Here is a 16,357-nt window from a genome sequence, read left to right as displayed (position 1 = left end):
GGGGTTTCCAAAGGCTGGCCACCATGTCTAAGGGCCCTGGCAGCAACAGCCCTGTTAGCACAAGAAGCAGATAAACTAACCCTTGGGCAAAACCTGAATATAAAGGCCCCCAATGCTGTGGTAACTTTGATGAATACCAAAGGACATCATTGGCTAACAAATGCTAGATTAACCAAGTACCAAAGCTTGCTATGTGAAAATCCCTGGAAAACTGTTGAAGTCTGTAACACCCTAAATCCCGCCACTCTGCTCCCAGTATCAGAAAGCCCGGTCGAGCATAACTGTGTAGAGGTGTTGGACTCAGTCTAATCTAGCAGACCTGACCTTCAGGACAGCCATGGGCATCAGTAGACTGGGAGTTATACGTGGACGGGAGCAGCTTCTTTAACCCACAAGGAGAAAGATGTGCAGGATATGCGGTAGTAACTTTGGATGCTGTCACTGAAGCCAAACCGTTGCCACAGGACACTTCAGCCCAGAAGGCTGAGCTCATTGCTTTAACTCGGGCTCTAGAACTCAGGGAAGGTAAGACTGTAAACATCTACACTGACTCTCTATATGCCTTTCTAGCCCTCCAAATGCATGGAGCATTGTATAAGGAAAAGGGTCTGTTAAACTCTGGGGAAAAGAACATAAAATATCAACAAGAAATTCTACAATTATTAGAGGCAGTGTGGAAACCTCAGAGGGTGGCAGTCATGCACTGCAGGGGACACTAGCGAGCCTCCACCTCAGTGGCCGTAGGAAACTCTCGAGCTGATACAGAAGCTCGAAAAGCAGGATCTACCCCTCACCCGGCATTGGTAGTAGCCCCCTTACTCCCTCAAACACCTGACCTGGTACCTACCTATTCTGAGGAAGAAAAAGACTTCTTCCATGCAGAAGGGGGGCAAGTAATAAAAGGAGGATGGATCAGACTGCCAGATGGGAGGGTAGCTGTGCCGCAGTTGCTAGGAGCCACAATCGTATTGGCCGTGCACGAAACCACTCATCTAGGTCAAGAGTCACTTGAAAAATTGTTAGGCTGGTACTTCTACGTCTCACACTTGCCAGCCCTTGCCAAAGCAGTAGCACAACGGTGCATTACTTGCCGACAGCACAATGTGAGGCAAGGCCCCACTGTTCCACCCAGCATACAAGCTTATGGAGCGGCTCCTTTTGAGGATCTTCAGGTAGATTTCACAGAAATGCCGAAATATGGAGGTAACAAGTATTTGCTGGTTCTTGTGTGTGCTTACTCTGGGTGGGTGGAGGCTTATCCAACATGAAACTGAAAAGGCCTACGAGGTAACCCGTGTACTTCTCTGAGATCTTATTCCTAGGTTCGGACTGCCCTTATGAATCAACTCAGATAATGGGCCGGCGTTTGTAAACAGAAGTAAAGTGGATACAGGCCCTTCCTATGGTATTGTTTAAAATTAGATGCACTCCTTCTAAGAAAACAGGATACTCCCCTTATGAAATACGGTATCATAGGCCTCCTCCTATACTACGGGAGCTTCCAGGCACTCCCCAAGAGTTAGGTGAAATTGAATTACAGCGACAGCTACAGGCTTTAGGAAAAATTACACAAACAATCTCAACTTGGGTAAATGAGAGGTGTCCCATCAACTTATTCTCCCCAGTTGACCCTTTCTCTCCAGGTGATCACGTGTGGATCAAGGACTGGAACGTAGCCCCTTTGCGGCCACGGTGGAAAGGACCTCAGACCGTCATCCTGACCACCCCCACGGCCATAAAGATAGAAGGAATCCCAGCCTGGATCCACTACAGCCATGTGAAACCTGCAGCCGATGAAACCTGGGAGGCAAAACCAAGCACGGACAACCCCTGCAAAGTGACTCTGAGGAGCATGACAAGCCCTGCTGCAGTCACACCCGGAAGCTGACTGGTCTCGCATGGCCGAAGCATGAGGAGAATCATCAGGAGACTCATTTTCCTTATAATCTGGACTCGTGTAGTAAAAACTTCCACTGATTTTCCCCGCATGGAAGACTGCTCTCAGTGTATGCATCAGGTTACCCAGGTAGGGCAACAAGTGAAAACAATCTTTCTGTTCTATAGTTACTATGAATGCCTAGGAACTTTAAAAGGAACATGTTTATATAATGACACTCAGTACAAGGTATGTAGCCCAGGAAACGACCTACCAGATGTGTGTTATGACCCCTCTGAGCCTCCCATGTCCACAGTTTTTGAAATAAGATTAAGGACTGAAGACTGGTGGGGACTCATAAATGATACAAGTAAAGTATTAGCCAGAACAGAAGAAAAAGGGGTGCCCAAACGCATAATCTTGAAATTTGGTGCCTGTGCCGTCATTAATAGCAGTAAGTTAGGAAGGGGATATGGCTCTTTTAGTTGGGAAAAAGGCTGTATGATCGAAAATAAGTGCATTTGTCATGAATTAGGACTATGTGGAAATGAATGTGGATACTGGTCTTGTGTCATTTGGGCCACTTGGATAAAAAATGAAAAGGATCCAGTCCACCTTCAGAAAGGAAAAAATGGCAATTCCTGCACTATAAGGGACAGTGTAACCCCTTAGAGCTAGTAATAACCAATCCCCTTGATCCTTGCTGGAAAAAAGGGGAGCGTGTGGCCTTAGGAATCGATGGGGCCGGACTGGATCCTCGAGTAAATATCTTGGTTTGAGGAGAAGTTTACAAACGCTCTCCTGAGCCAGTGTTTCGAACTTTCTATGATGAACTAAATGTACCAGTACTAGAAATTCCAGGAAAAACAAGAAATTTGTTTTTGCAATTAGCCAAGCATGTAGCCCAGTCTCTCAATGTCGCTTCATGTTATGTATGTGGAGGAATTGTAATGGGAGATCAATGGCCATGGGAAGTCCAAGAATGAGTGCCTACAGACCCAGTTCCAAATGAATTTCCAGCTCAAAAGAACCACCCTGATAATTTCTGGGTCCTAAAAGCCTCAATTATTGGACAATATTGCATAGCTAGAGAAGGAAAAGAATTCACTCACCCTGTAGGACGACTTAGTTGTCTGGGACAGAAACTGTATAATGGTACCACAAAAACAGTCACTTGGTGGAGTTCAAATCAAACAGAGAGGAATCCATTTAGCGAATTCCCAAAGTTACAAGCCGTGTGGACTCACCCAGAGTCCCACCGGGACTGGACAGCCCCCACTGGATTATATTGGATATGTGAGCATAGAGCTTATGCCAGATTACCTGACCAGTGGGCAGGTAGTTGTGTTACTGGCACCATTAAACCATCTTTCTTCTTACTGCCCATAAAAACAGGCAAACTCCTGGGTTTCCTTGTCTTTGCTTCCCGTGAAAAGAGAAGTATAGCTATAGAAAATTGGAAAGATGATGAATGGCCCCCTGAGAGAATCATACAATATTATGGGCCTGCTATTTGGGCACAGGACGGCTTGTGGGGATACCGGACTCCCATTTACATGATCAACCGAATCATGCGGTTACAAGCTGTCTTAGAAATAATCACTAATAAAACCGGCAGAGCCTTGACTATTCTGGGCCAGCAAGAAACTCAGATGAGAAATGGTATCTATCAAAATAGATTGGCTCTCGACTCCTTGCTAGCAGCTGAAGGAGGGGTCTGTGGGAAATTTAACCTTACTAATTGCTGTATACAAATAGATGATCAAGAGCAAGTAGTTGAAGACATAGTTAGAGATACGACAAAACTGGCACATGTGCCCGTGCAAGTGTGTCATGGATTTGATCCTGGGGCCATGCTTGGAAAATGGTTCTCGGTGTCTGGGGAGTTTTGTCTGCAGCTCATCCTGCTACGATTTTTGTTTGTTTCCATAGATTTAATTAAACAAACAACATATGGCTACAAATTAATTTTGGCATGTCTCAAGGTGGACACCTGGAATCAGCTAGCTGACTCATTACTAGAGGAAAAGATAACAATTTCAAAAAGCTAAAAATAATGATTGAATGACCCAACTATCTCAAAGTGAATGCTAAGAAGATACATTTTTTAAGAAAGGAAGTGATGAATATACCTATAGCCAATATTATGGGTTAACCTGTCAAATAGAATACTGAGTAAAAGAAAATATTAAAAGTACATCCTTTAGAGTTTTATTTCTGTAAAGTTCAGAAACAGTTTAAAAGTATTTATGGCATTAGAAGTTAGGCTTCTCTTGGTGGCATCAATTACTAGAAATGAGCGTAAAGTTAGGCTTTTAAAGTCCTCAAAACATCCTCTACTTTCTTTTTAAGGCAGTTGCAGAATAGCAGAAATATCTGCTCTTTTGAGGATCTATTAAGCTGTACACCTACAATTTGTCATTTTTGTTTAGGATTATTAAAGTTTATAGGAGGCCATTGTTTTGGACCAGCCTCCTGCACTGGGCTCCAGCAGACCAGACCCAACCAGAATGAAGTCGTTTGTGCTAATGCCATGTAATCAAACTTAGCTTTGAAATGAGCCAGTTTTCAAAAAACCGGGAGATTCCTGTCAACCTCGGTCAGCATAATATGAAGGTTTCCTCTGTTTTAATCCTATAAGGAAAGTAACTTTGAAACCACCAATCTGCTTTTCATTCTCTGTTTCTACTTTCTTCAGCCCTTTTCTGTCTATAAGGTCAACCTTCTCTACTGAGCTCATTGGAACACTTGTTCTATTTTGTAGAATGTGATATTGACAAATTCTAGAATTGCAAATAAAAGCAAGTTATATTTTAGACTAAATTGTTGTAATTTTGTCTTTTAATAGGTTTCTCATGAAATGTTAAAAAACTTATGGTACCCGGCTTACCCTTAAGAGCAGTCTTTATTCTTCCAACCGCATTGAACTTACCTTGGTGTTTATTGAAAATACAGCTTCCTGGGTCTACAACAGATATGCTGAATCAGATTCTCTGGGGTGGAGGCTATCCACCCCAATAATTAAGACTTTCCTTGGGCAATTCGGGGGCATACTCAAGTTTGAGAATTCAGTGGTGCCTATTTGGTCGAACTGTTCCACAACACATGTTTGGTCACCTTCAGCAAATACTTAAAGCATGGCCCGTGTAACAGCTTCCTGGGCCACATGGTCCCTCATCTTGCCTGTGTTCCTCCCCCTGCACCTTTTAAGAACTGCCATCTATGATGTTAGCAGTTGTCAGACACTACACTCTCATTCACTGCACCAGCCCCGTCACCCAGTAGAGTGTGAGATGTTGACAAACCATCATTTCCAAATATTTATAATACCGTGTATAAGGTAACAGCCTCCCTCACTAAGAAAAGTGGTAAATTAAATGAAAATTTGATCCCCATAATATCTTGCCTTGTTCTTTTAAGTAGACACTCAAAGGGGGATGGAGGATAAACCACTGGCTTTAATGAGACAGTTGGGTGAAAAAGAAAAAAAAAAAATTAAATAGGAAATGGTACCAGGGCTTCTGGTATTTTTATCTTAGCAGCAAGGGGAAGTTTTGATAAGAAGAGGACGTTTCTTTGTTCTACCAGGATCCAAGCATTGCATCACCATCTCCAGAAGCTGCTGCCTTGTCCGTGCCAGATGATAATTTGGGCATAGGCACAAATCAATACCAGGAATGGGTGTGCTGGGAGCGTGCACTGTAAGTACTGTGAGTATAAATAGAGCTGGAAGAATAACCTTTTTGTGAACTACTGTGTGGTAATCCTCGGGAAGCCAGGAAGCTGGTATGGCTTCAATAGGCCTTTTATAATATTACATGCTACCCCCCAACTGCCCTTCTACACACACAGGGACTGCTTGCTAAAGTTACCATTTTTAATGCAAATCATCCTAATGGCTTGATAATTATTTCAATTGGCATTTGTGAAGCCATTCAGTAAAAGAACAGCCAGGGCAAAACCCTCACTAATCTTCCCATCTTTCATATCCTCTGGGTTTGAGGTGGAATAACACAAGAAAGCCCCAAAGCCAGAGGGTTTTTGAAGTTTATTCTTAATGCACCCAACTCTCCCTGCCCGTTACTCTATGAAGTGTATTCGGCCCAAGTTAAACAAAATAGCAAGAGCATAATATTTGTGGTGGCTTGAAAGGAGAGGAGGCAATGACAAGCGTCCCCTTCCTCCTCCGCTTAGCTTTCAGATTGGTTGGAAAGCATTTTAACACATTGTTGTTATTATTGAGGAAAATAATAATAAACATTTATTGAGTGCTGTGATATGGTGAGTAACTGTTCTAAAAATGTTTTGTCCGAGAGGAGCTTATTAAAAAATATCTATTTAGGTTTTTTACTTTTCCATAGAGGGTGAGTTCTTAACTCTTTCACTGGCTCTTAGGAGTGCACAATGAATTCATATGCTACAAAATATGAAGTACTGCTCTCCTGCAAGGCCAGTCCCTGACTCTTCCTCTTACCTCCAGTCTGTCATGATTAGAGTCTGGCAGGAACTCAGAAATGAGAAGTTCAAGACATTGCCACTTTGTGGAGGGGAAACAAGGCTGGAAAGAATGACTAACTAAAATTTCTGTTTGAAATTGCTTTTCTCTCAAATCAGGCAAAGAGAACTAATACATGTCAACATTACCACAAAATATTTTTACAAAGGAAAAGCTGGCTGAAGGTTGTCTTTTTTTTTTTTTTTTTTTTTTTTTTTTTGAGATAGAGTCTCACTCTGTCATCCAAGCTGGAGTGCAGTGGCACAATCGTGGCTCGCTGCAACCTCCACCTCCCAGGCTCAAGCGATTCTCCTGCCTCAGCCTGCCCAGTAGCTGAGATTCCAGGCACGTGTGAGCGTGCCCGGCTAACATTTTGTTATTTTAGTAGACGGGCTTTAACCATGTTGCCCAGGGTGGTTTCAAACTCCTGAGCTCAGGATTTCGCCTGCCTAGGCCTCCCAAAGTGCTAGGATTACAGTACATGAAGCCTGCTTGCTAGACTGATGGAACTATGTGTTGTGTTTAGTTCTATGTTCACTCCTTAAACCTACTAGTGAGCCGTATTTAGAAAGCTGGCTTCTAACCCTTTACATGAGAACAGGTCACTAACCAGCAAGTTCAGTGGGTGGTAGATCAATCAGCTAACTTGGAAACAATAAGTTTAAGTAGTATTTAAGTAGTAGTTTTTTGTCTTCACCTAATAGAAGAGGGGATGCTTGATATTATTATTAAAAATCTTTATTAATATATGTTTTAGTCTCAGAATGGCTCAATAGATTGAGGTGTTTCCAAACTCACTCCACATCAGTCTTCTCTTTCCACTAAAGTGACTTGGTTCAGCAGAAGTGTTTGATTTTTCTTTTTTTTGAGATGGAGTCTTGCTCTGTCACCCAGGCTGGAGTGCAGTGGCGCGATCTCTGCTCACTGCAAGCTCCGCCTTCTGGGTTCATGCCATTCTCCTGCCTCGGCCTCCCTAGTAGCTGGGACTACAGGTGCCTGCCACCACACCTGGCTAATTTTTTGTATTTTTAGTAGAGACGGCGTTTCACCATGTTAGCCAGGATGGTCTTGATCTCCTGACCTCGTGATCCACCCGCCTCGGCCTCCTAAAGTTCTGGGATTACAAGCGTGAGCCACTGCGCCCGCCGAAGTGTTTGATTTTTATAGCAGTAATCTAGATTTGAATAGATCCTTCCTGACCTAAGATTCATAAACCTCCAAAGGGTCTGTGAATAGAATTCAAGCATTTTATGCACATGAATGGAAAAAAAAAAAATCTTTATTTTTACCATACTCTAAATGAAATTTAGCATTTCCTTCAATTGTTAATATAGGCAGCAAACCACACATTAAAAGGACCCCTGATTTTGTCGTCTCATAGAATGGTTGTGGCAAATATCTCAGAATATCATTAAGTACATTCAGACTTTGAAATTATGACAATTATTATAATACTTTAAAAATATTTATATTTAATTTAGCAGTAAATCAGCATATAACATATAAAATACTTTTCAGTATATCATGTTTTAATATCTTGATGACTATATTTCAGTGTAATTGCTTGTTTGTAATCCCAGGTACTTTATTTTATGCATTTAGAAACATGATTTTGAGTGAGATCCATGGGCTTTACCTGACGGCATGGATCCATAGCACCACAAATGTTTAAGAACTCTTGGTAGTCTCTAATGTGGCTATTGATACAGAAACTAAATTTATTTCATGGGGCAGCCATACAACTCTGGCCCACAGTAAAGTCAAAGCAAAAAGACCCCAGGCCATGGAGAATCCTAACAAATAACCATAATGGTCAGGAGAAATCTGCATGGACCAATTTAAGTAGTGGTTCTTTTGCTTCCTCAACTTGCATTGTGCAACTTCAGGACTGGCCCGAATGTTCAGATGACAGGAACACCCAGATACAATGAACAGATGGAGCTAGATGATTCTGGAAAGCAAATAGCAGCCAAATGTCTATTGTCACTTTGATGCTTAATTGGGCAACATTTATTTGGGAACAGAAAACAATATTTGGTAATACTGTTTACATGGTAAAACTGGTCGGTCTGCTTCTCACATAAATTCATCTGCCTTTGGATCATTCATTAATTTTAAATAGAACTCCATGCTCAGATGATTTCAGTGGTATATTGGAAGAACCAAGTGTTAGTAAAAAATAAAAATTGTAAAAAAAACAACAACAGTTTGGGCAACTATGCCTTTTCCCAAGTAGGTCATCTAGATTGTTGGCCAGCACTGCAATAATTTACTTTGGTCTTAATGGAACCTTAAATAATTCTGTACTGGAACCATTTGTGGGTTCCCTGAGAGTATGATTTTGTCCATAATATAAGCCCATAATTATAATACATCATATATCACAATAGTGTGAATTATTGTTGACAACATCAAATGTCAGGAGAGATCTGGCAGAAAATAGAACTGAATTTGAGCAGACTACGACCGTTAGTATAGAAGGATTAAAGCTATACTAAGATATATAGCTTGTTAGTAGTTCTAGATGAGAACATGTGCCTCATCTAAAGAGCACAGCATTACTTGCACCCTCCATGGAGTCACTATGTTAGGAATGCAAACCTGCTGTTGCCAAATCTGCCAGCATATCTGGAAAAGCTAAAAATGAGATGATGATTTAGTGTGAAGCCACCTAGTGTTTAGAGGAATTGACTGGTGCAATTCTTTTCAAACATTCTTTGAGATAAGCAAGGGTTTCTAAAGATTGAATCTTATTCCTGGGTCATGAACTCTTCTATGCAGGTACTACTCACTCATACAGTGAACCATCAATGAAAATGAGAAATGGGATTTGTTTTCAACACCTCCTACCGATCTATAGAGGTAGAGGGAAAGTGTCCTCACTGCTTACTGATGCTTCACTGAAAATGAGCTGATAAAAGGTGGATTAATAGGAGAAAACTGTTTATAAAATTTATTAATATGCATGAGGGAAAAAATTCACACGAGTATGATTACCCAATAACCCAGTGAGGTCCAGACGCTTATATATCCTACTTAATAAGAGAAGAGGAGATGGAGGGTAAAATGATTTTAAGGGTAGATTAATGAGACTAAAATAAATGGGCTGGAACGAAGTTCTTCAGTGCTCTGGGAGAGGTGATGGGAAGATGAAGGGCAGAACTTCATTGTGAACAAAAGTTGTCTTATTATACAGATAATGCCTCATGGCTAATCTCTGGAACTGTCCTCAGAAGAATAGATGAAAACTCTGTCTAGGTTTCAGATACCATGAAACAGAGTCAAAGGTTTAATTCATCTTTATAATCCCTGGATTTTTGCTAGAAGATCTCTCTCTCTCTCTCTCTCTCTCTCTCTCTCTCTCTCTCTCCCCACACACACACACACACTCCCCTTTCTTAAATAAAATCTCTTATTATATCCTCGTGGAAATATAATTGGGCTGTATTAAAGAGAGATGGGAGAAAAAAGAGAATGCAGGCATTGTAGAATTTTTACTTGCCCTCATCTTATCTTTATCAAGTTAATTCACTCAGAACTCATTATTTTAAAAGCCCGCATGCCCCATTATGGTGAATAAATACAGACTTATTTTTCCACAAGACTATGTATAATAACTAAAATAAAACATGTATGTGTATTTGTTATCAACAAGGTCTTAACTCCAGCTGTCATTCCCTCATGATCATGCCAGCCTTCCGTCTGCCTTTCCCAAGTCATACAACCAAACTCTTCCTCAATTCCTTACCCCTCCTCATTCAACAGTTTTCTTTCTTTCATCTGTTTTTCTTGACTCATATCCTTATTTTCACCAGAATCATACACCTGCTCAAATTCAGAAGGCTCTTCTCTTTCACAACCAGCTGTGTTCTCTGACTAATATGTGAAAAAACCTTTGCCTAGGAAGTGGTTCATACCTGACTCAATTTCATTCTTAATTATATTTTCAGCTTGCCTTTCATGAAGATACATTTCTTTCCAATACAGATGTGTCCAAGTGGTTTATCTATATATGAAAGTGATTGACATGTAGGCTGGGTAATCTCTCTTTGTCCTTCCGGATTCACTCCCACCTTGTATGCCCTACTCTGTGCCACAGGAGACTGACCTAAGTGGGCAGCATAAACCAGACTCCTTTGCCCTGTATCTCAGTTGTATTTGAGCAATGGAAGCCACAGGTAAGAAACCCTCAATTGTTGGGGAGAGAGAACACAGGTTGATGGTGGTCATTTCCTTATCAAGGGCCTCAAGTGTGTGCCTTCATGTCTAAGGCTCTCAAGGCTTCCCTGCTGTTTCAACCTGTCGGGTGTTTCATCTTCCCTATGATTTCCCTTATCCACATTTTTATATCTTTGAATTGTTCATTTATTAAATCCCATTTACTTCTCCCTATTTGAGTTTCTGCCAGGACCCTGGTGACACAGTAAGGAAACATTCTTAGTGCATGGTTGATGTATGGTGTAAATAAGAGATCTAGATCTAGATTAAAACCCTAATTCCATTTCTTTTCTTGTTAAACAAGATTTTTTTGTTGTAGAGTGGGGATAAAAATCCTTATCTCAAAGAATCATGAGAACTAAAGAGAAAAAAACGACGATGGTGGTGGCAAGTACATTGTTTACTCTATAAAACTCTATGTTTGTTACTTTTCTTCAACCAGAATCTTAGTGCTTCACAATTCTATGGATATTATTTACTCCAAAACCTGAGCCTAAAAGTGCTTAAATAATTTTTCTGCTATAGCAAAATACACATTTTCTTAATTCTATAGTATGCTCTATAGAAATGTCTGTAATATAAAATAATAAAATGCCTAACTAATGTTTGTGTGTGAACATATACAAAATGACTCTTTGCCTTAAATGGGTTCATACAATATGTAAATGGAAGAAATGCTAAAAATACACCAATAACATCAATATTTCCTTAATATTAGGTAAATGTAAGATTCTATTTATATATATGTGGGGGGGGGGTGTTTTCATATGAGCTCACTTTTTATAATTGTTTAAATAGATCATGTGATGTTCATAGTTTTAAAGAAATCTCTGTGTTAATCATAATCAGTATGTAGGGCTATGACTGCTAGTTTCAAATTTTCATCAGTCAGTGGGTAAAAAAGCATCTCCTCACCCTTAGTCAAAAATTAGTGATGCTGTTTCTTTACAGGAGTGGCTATTGGGAAAATTGAGAGTAGAGTGGAAAAGCTTTTATCTCAACTATTACTCAGGAATTATTGCAACTATGAGTCAGCATAGGTGGGCGATGTTTAACTCTTCAAATTCCATTTATTACTCACACCAAGACTGCAACAACTCAATCAGTATCTGCCTTCCAATGCTGCCTTCTTAGCGCATAGTTCCTATGTGGATCACAGCCTCATGGAAGAAACATGTGAAGAAATATACAGGATGAGGTGTATATTTTGTATATTTTGACCTGGAAAAGAGACATGGCACTTCTGTTCACAGGTTATTGGCAAAACTAGTGACATGACCCCACAGAAAAGCAAGTAGGCTATGAAATGTGAAGAAGCTCATGGACTTTTCTGGGAAAATTGAGCAGTTAATATTACTTTCATACCCAATGTTATTTTAATGTTTCTCACTTAATTTCACTCGGTATCATAAGACAGATAACTGTATCTGTGTGAATCACCACATTCTATATTAAAACCAAATGTTACGCAACAACTTCAGCAAATTAGAAGGTGAGTCTAAGAAATGATTAGGGGGCACACTATGCTTCTTTCTCAGTGCAGACTTTTTTACCCTTCACTAGCTGGGATCTCCATTTTATATCATTATTTCTTAAAAGGATACCTCTTTAAACATGGCAATTTATATAGGCAAGGTTCCTTGGTGATTGCAATTGTTCTTATCATAGGATAACATACAGAATATAGAAATTCATTAATAATAAGGGAACTTGGAAAATCTTGCCCGTTTTCTTAAATCAAGATAAGGCATATTTAAATGATGTCAGACAGAAAATAATATTTCAATAGAGATTTTTAGAGAGGAGATTATATGCTTTCCCATAATAATCACCCTGAAAGTGAACAAGTTGAAGATCAGACAATATCTCAGAGCACTTTATAATGTTGTCCTTTGGTTTTGATCTCAGGATAAGTGAACCACAGTCACTCTCTAATCTTGTCTAAGATATTTTTTTCCTTTTGGTTTTATTTTATTTAGTCTTAGGTAGTATGCTTCTCGGCTGCCCTCAGTTTTTTCTTCTCCGTGATGAATAGTCCTGTTTCTTTGAATGTTTCCTTGTAGATTTAAATCACCAGGTCTTAGTCATCTCTGTGGCTATTTTTTCTAAACTTCCCAACTCTTCTACTTTGCTATTTCGTGGTATAACATAGATTTTGGATAATGCAGCAAGAATAAATGAAGTATTATTATTTTCCACTACAAGTACATTAAAATGGCCACGATTATGGCATCCTTTACAGATATTTTCACACCACAATATATAAAGGTCTGCAGTATTCACTTGAGAAGTTAATTCTCTACAACTGGATTTTACATTGAATGTATTGCTGTTTACTTTTTTGCTTGTTTTTGCTTTCCAGCCCTCTTGAGACCTGTCAGCTGTGTGACCTTGAGAAAGTGTGTGGACTACTTCTGGCTGAGAGTGGAAAGAGAAATCGCATGGGAAAGGAAATCCTCACACGCGTATCAGCTGAAATTTGGATGGTGATGAAATTCAGATGATTTAGGTAAGCTCTGGATGAACAGATAACATTTTGGAGGATCATGTGAACTAATTATGAATTCCCAAGAGTGCATGATTCTTCTATTATTGGGTATCCAGGAGGCTAATTCCTCTATCCACCATAATTTCCTAGGATATCTTATTGCATCACACTCAAACAATTGCAGATTTGAACGTGGACTTCAAAGTTCCTTCAAGCAATACAGTATGGTAGGAGCAAAACACGCTGTGGAAAGCTGCTCAGTGGATTGTATCCGATTTCAAAGTCATCTTTTCAACTGTTGTATTGCCTGTATCAGAGTTTGTTATTTTTCTGGTCCCTAGCCGAGAGTTGAGCTCATTCTGTGGGAAGTATCTCTAAACCACTAACTGACTTTGAAGCCAGTACAACTAAGGGAGATTAGAAACTTGGCATAGCCTTCTTCTCAAAGCATTTAGAGCATCTTCCTCAAGTTTGTTTGTTTGTTTGTTTGTTTTTGAGACAGTGTCTGGCTCTGTCACCCAGGCCAGAGTGCAGGGCGTGATCTCAGCTCACTGCAACCTCCTCTTTCTGGGCTCAAGTGATTCTCCCACCTCAGCTTCCTGAGTAGCTGAAACTACAGGCACTCACCCAGCGAATTTTGGTATTTTTGTAGAGATGGGGTTTCTGCATGTTGTCCAGGCTGGTCTTGACTTCCTGGACTCAAGTGATCTGCCCGTCTCTGCCTTCCAAAGTTCTGGGCTTACAGGTGTGAGCCACTGTGCCAGGCCTGAGTTTTTTGATATGTATAATTTAGTGTAATTCAGAAGCAAAGATGAGATTTCAGAGATTTGTAACTAGGCAGAACTCATACCAGTTTGGCTTCTGGAAGTTTCGGAGATGCTCAGGTGGACATATGAGAGAACATGGAAAAGAATCCAAGCCCTTGGCTTATCTAGTTTTATTTAAGTGACTTTAAACAAGGTTTTGCCTTCCTTTTTCTGTTTCTTTATTTGTAAATGCATTATAAGGATATCTTTCTTGTTTCTTTTACATCATATTTTGAGGCACACATGATATCAGAGGTTATTCCTTAGTTTTCTTATAATGAATCCCATGGGCAGCCTGTACAGAGTCTATGAAATGTTTCTCAGAGTAGGATTTTTAAAATATCAATACACATACACATATATATGCATACATACATAGCTTTAAAAAAAAACCAAGCTTTTACACAGTTATCTAAATGTAAAAAGATAAATTTGTAATAAAGAAATACATGTGTTATTATATCAGTGCATTGTATAATAAGGATCTAGTGATGCATCTACTGTCACTATTTTATTTTATCTTATTGTTTAATTTTAATTTTAGATTGAGGGAGTACATATACAGGTTTCTTACAGTTTGTTACAAGAGTGTACTGTGTCATACTAAGATTGGGCTTCTATTGATCATGTCACCCAGATAGTGAACACAGTACCCAATAGGAAGCTTTTCATCCCCTTATCACCACTCTTCCTTCCCTCTCTTCCAGTTCCCAGTGTCTACTGTTCACAGCTTTATGCTTATGTTACCCGAGATTTAGTCACTACTTATAAGTAAGAACATGTGATGTTTGGTTTTCTGTTTTGTCTTAATTCACTTAGGATAATGGCCTCTAGCTGCATGCATGTTGCTACGAAGGAAATGATTTTGTTATTTTTTGTGGCTGTATAGTATTCCATGGTATATGTATACCACATTTTCTTTATCCAGTCCAGTGGGTTGTTGGATACCTAGACTTATTCTATCTTTTTGGTGGAATAATTTATTTTCCTTTGGGTATATATCCAGTAATGGGGTTGATGGGACTGAATGGTAATCCTATTTTTAGTTCTTTGAGAAATTTTCATACTATTTTCTGCAGTGACTGGACCAATTTGTATTCCCATGAACAGTGTATAAATGTTCCCTTTTCACCATAGTCTTCCCAACATATTACTTTTTGACATTTTATAATCCATTCTGACTGGTGTGAGATGGTATCTCCTTGTGGTTTTGACTTATGTTTCTCTGATGATTAGTTATGCGGAACATTTTTTAACATGTTTCTTGGCTGTTTTATGTCTTCTTTTGAGAAGTGTGTGTTTATGACCTTTGACCACTTTTTAATTTTTTTCCTTGTGGATTTGTTTATGTTTCTTTTAAGTTCTGAATATTAATGCTTCGTCAGATGCATAGTTTGCAAATATTTTCTCCCATTCTGTATGTTGTGTGTTTACTCTGTTGATAGTTTCTTTTGCCATTTCCAAGCTCTTTAGTTTAATTAGGTCCCATTTGTCAATTTTTTGTTTTTGTTGCAATTGCTTTCAGGGACTTAGTTACAAATTCTTCACCTAGGTTGCTGTCCAGAAGGTATTTCCTAGGCTTTCTTCTAGGATTTTGATAGTTTGAGGTTTTACATTTAAATATTTGATCCCTCTTAAGTTTTGTATACAGTGATAAGCAGGGGTCCAGTTTCGTTCTTCTGTGTATAGTTAGCCAGGTTTTCTAGCACCAACTATTGAATAGGCAGTCCTCTCTCCACTGCTTATTTTTGTGAACTTTGTTGAAGATCAGTAGGTTGTAGGTGTCTGGCTTTATTTCTGGGTTCTCTATTCTGTTTGTTAATCTATGTCTGTTGTATTTTTTTTAACCAGTACCATGCTGTTTTGGTTACTGTAGCTTTATAGTATAGTTTGAAGTCAAGTAATGTGGTGCCTGCCTTCAGCTTTGTTCTTTTTGCTTAGGATTGCTTTAGCCATCTGTGCTCTTTTTGGTTCCCTACATATTTTAGAATATCTTTTTTTCTAATTCTGTCAAAAATGACATTGGTAATTTGATAAGAACAGTGTTGAATCTGTAGATTGCCTTGGGCAGTGTGAACATTTTAACAATATTGATTCTTCTAATCCATAAGCGTGGAATGTATTACCATTTGTTTATGTTGTCTATGATTTGTTTCAGAAGTGTTTTGTAGTTCTTCTTGCAGAGATCTTTCACTTCCTTGGTTAGATATACTCCTATGTGTTTTATTTTTTTGTGTGTGGCTATTCTAAATGGGATTGCATTTTTATTGCCCTCAGCTTAAGTGTTATTGATGCATAGAAATGCTACTGATTTTTATTTATTTTTTTATTCTTCCCCTTAAGCATTTATTATTTGTATTAAAAGCAATTCAATTATATTCTTTATTATTATTATTATTATACTTTAAGTTCTAGGGTACATGTGCATAACGTGCAGGTTTGTTACATATGTATACTTGTGCCATGTTGGTGTG

The sequence above is a fragment of the Mandrillus leucophaeus genome, unplaced genomic scaffold (assembly GCF_000951045.1).
Source record: "Mandrillus leucophaeus isolate KB7577 unplaced genomic scaffold, Mleu.le_1.0 Scaffold116, whole genome shotgun sequence".
In the NCBI taxonomy this organism is placed as follows: Eukaryota; Metazoa; Chordata; class Mammalia; order Primates; family Cercopithecidae; genus Mandrillus; species Mandrillus leucophaeus.
This window is presented reverse-complemented; position numbering follows the sequence as displayed.